This window comes from Benincasa hispida, chromosome 7, assembly GCF_027475165.1.
Source record: "Benincasa hispida cultivar pf3 chromosome 7, pf3_genome.v1.1, whole genome shotgun sequence".
NCBI classification, from domain to species: domain Eukaryota; kingdom Viridiplantae; phylum Streptophyta; class Magnoliopsida; order Cucurbitales; family Cucurbitaceae; genus Benincasa; species Benincasa hispida.
In genome coordinates this window covers 16479646-16483206 of record NC_143484.1, presented here as the reverse complement: position 1 = coordinate 16483206, position 3561 = coordinate 16479646, and the positions used below count along the sequence as shown (strand labels likewise).

The following is a 3561-nucleotide window of genomic DNA, read 5'->3' as shown; positions in this document are numbered from 1 at the left end:
GAAGTAAATATCATATATTAACAACACAAGCGTTCAGACAAACTGTTTACAAACTACAGAACAAAACTTTAGGGCATCAACCCTAACATCCTTGGCATCTCCCTTCAACGAAAAGGGGAATGCCCTCATAATTATCTACTCTTGAGTTACCCATTTGCTCTCATCCCATCGCACACCACATAGAATTCCTTCAAGTGCTTGTGCGCATCCTCACCCTATAGACTAGAAAAGGAGGAAGTAAGTGAATTAACCCAGATTTAAGCGTGGAGTACTTGTCATTTCAGGATAGGCAACGCATAAAGGCTGTTGAGTGAAGTCTGGTGCTGTGAGCTCCTTAAGAGTCTTTTCACGTTCAGCCATTACTGGTAAATTTGTAGGAATGCTTTCTTCTCTGGACACATCTTCAACACAAATATCTCTATCAAGCGTAGTTTGCTGTCTCCTCTTTCTCCTGATTCTCTGCTTCTCCCAAGATATTTATGCAAAATACAACTATCTAGAACCTTTGGGAGTGTGGTTCATGCATTAAAAGAGAAAATCGATTAGTAAGGAAAACACTACAAGCATAAAAAGAATCTAGAAATTTGTTGGCACCCCAGGAATGATGCCAATTTGGTAGGCCGCCAGATTCACCATTACCCATAAACCTGTGCTACACAAATAATATTTATAAATACCGAATGAACTACTTATACTAACTATAGTACAAGCGGCAAGTCCGAGATTGAACCACAGAGAGCCGAATTGGATTCCTCAAAAATTGAAACTCGTAGGAAATAACCAAGTGGGAAATTTGTGAAAATTTCGAATTAAAATTGCATGAAAATCAAATTGCACAATGAGAAAGAATGTGTAAAAATGTCAATTGAACAAAATACTTGGTTTTGGTAGTTATAGTTTATTTCATTCTTTTTCAATTCTATCATGGACTATTCCAAAGATATGTGAGAAATTCAAATTAGAATTTTCCAACTCGTTAAGAATCCTAGCCGTTATTTCACAAAATCAAGTCAATTGAAGAAAAAAAAAAACGAGAATCCTCAACTAATCAATCAAGAGGCATTAAGATCCAAGGCAAAGTTAAGCCAAATAATTTATTTCAATTGTCTAACAAATTATTTGAACAAGAATTATCTAAGTTAGAAAGTAATGTTTAATAAATAGAATCCCAATTTAACATCACAAACTTACTTAACTCTTGCTTCTAGGTGATGACTACCTAACAATTACAAATTAGGGCCAATCAAAGCAATCAATAATTGCATAGCTAATTGGCCAAATTATCCCATGCAAGACAATTGAATAATAAATTCAAGATAAATTCTCTTAAAATTCAGAAAAGTTTCATAGAATTACAAAACATAGTCTCAAGAACAAATTGGTGAAAGTAAACTACGAAACCCAAGCTAAGTTCTTAGCCTTTAGCCAAAAATCATCTTTTAATTCAATACGGGGCTCAAAATGGAAGAAGATTCAGAATTTTGGTGAAAAATAGAGGAAGAAATCGAGAGGAATTAGAAGGGTGACCGTCTATTCGAGTGTGTCTTGAGTGTTGGCCCCAAATGACCTATTTACAAGTTTATCGCAACGCTAGGTAGAGCATTGCAATGTTGCAACGCATTTTTGCTGAGTGTCAAGGAGGTGTCACAACGATGCCCTTGATGCTTGTGGCGCGTGCATGAGGGTGGGAGTTCCGTCAAACTACGTACGCTAGGGTTAGACTTCGCAACGTTACCATTCTACCACACAACGTTAGAGTTAAGCGTTGCACTAGCATTGCAACAGTGAAATTATTCCATCTTCGGAGCGTTGCAACGATGCCCTGCACTCAAGCCTATTGCCTTCAAGCGTCGAGCGAGCGTTGATTTTATGCTTTGGAGGAGCATTGTGACGCTCGGCAGTGCGAAATACTTCAATGTATTGGTCTTTTTTCTTCATTTGTTCAATTTGGCTCCTATCTTGGTCATCTGAACACCTTTTTGTCCCAAACGCTTTATTTGATCTCTTGTACACTCGAGTCCTACAAAACAATCAATTTAAAGACATTAAGTAGCTTAAAAACCTCGAGTTAGATAGAGGAAGATAGCACTTTTCTAGTGCTATCAATATTGTAAAAGAAATTTTATATAAATCAAATTTAATAATGTGTTAAATAAGCTATAATATAGAAACCGAAAATAATTTAGAACCTTTAACAAAATTTTAACAAAGGAAGGGGGTGTAGCTCATATGGTAGAGCGCTTGCTTTGCATGCAAGAGGCACGGGGTTCAATTCCCCGCACCTCCAATGAATTAAATTTCTTTTTATCCTTAAATAAAAAGAATATATTTTTCATTTGAACAATTCTTGTACACTCTCATTTATTTAAATAAAAATATATACAAAACTATTCTTATAATACTGTAATAAATTTATTAAAAAAATAACAATTTCATATAATTTTAGGGTTGTTTTTAAATATTGAAAAATAAACCAAAATATTTACACAATATAGCAAAATTTTAAAACTATCAATAGTAGACTCTGATAGACTTCTATCAATGTCTATCAATATTATCGATAGAAGTCTATTAATGTCTATCAGTGTCTATCATTGATAGTTCTAAAATTTTGCTATATTTTGTAAATATTTTCAACAGTTTTACCCTTTGAAATAATTTTTCATAATTTTATTTGAATAATTAAATTCTAAAATATAATAATAATTTTTTTAAATGAAGAATATATTCTTTTTAGTTATGTTCATTTTCTTTATTGAATATCTCTCCTGAAATATTTTCATTGCAAATATAAATTAATATAAAAAGCTGGAAATAGAAACTAAAGGAGACAAAATTATGTTTGGGGTAGAAAAAAGGGAGAATATAGTTGCTCATGTGTGTACACCGGAGAATTTTAATTAAAGCTATAAAATTTAGTGATACATAAATATCATATCATAGGAGGTAAATTTGGACCCATACTCGAGACAATGACCATGCAAAAATAAGTCTAATATGAAAAGTATATTTGGACTCAAATAAATTTAGGTTACCTTGTTAATTATTGATCTTGAAGATTTGTTTAGTTGGCTTTAGATTCTTTGAAGATAGACGTTTCTGCAGATGTCTCAAATAAAGTCTTAACATCTGTCTATGACACCAGAGTATTTTCCTACCGAATATTTTCCTTATCTGAAAGTATCTGATTGTAATATTTTGTTCGGTATTTTCCTTTATTGAAGTGCAACCTTTCTATTCCTAATTGTGAATTGTTTCCGTTCATGGATTCGACTACTTAAAGTGAATTATGTTGTGCATTTAAGTCTACCATATTTTATTCTATTGATCAAGATGATTTTAGTTTGACGGTCAAATTGTTCTACATTGTGTTCTTGCTCGCTCACTATTCCGTTATGCAAGTTCTTCATCTATTGAAATACATCACTTTGAAGTAAATAGAGGTTTAGGGGGAGCCTAAGCTATTGTTGTCGAAGAAGGGATTCTCAAGCTTAGGAGAAGCCTAAGATTCAGCTTCGGAGAAAGAGTTCTCCATCTTAGGAGATCCTGAAGTTCATCAGT

The 3561-nt window shown here is 33.3% G+C and overlaps 1 non-coding gene across 1 annotated transcript; it reads left to right on the top strand.

Moving 5' to 3' along the window:
* The first annotated feature begins 2214 nt into the window (after positions 1–2214).
* On the top strand, positions 2215–2287 carry TRNAA-UGC (transfer RNA alanine (anticodon UGC)). Its single transcript has one exon. It is a non-coding gene; the product is annotated as a tRNA-Ala (tRNA).
* The last annotated feature ends 1274 nt before the right edge of the window (positions 2288–3561 follow it).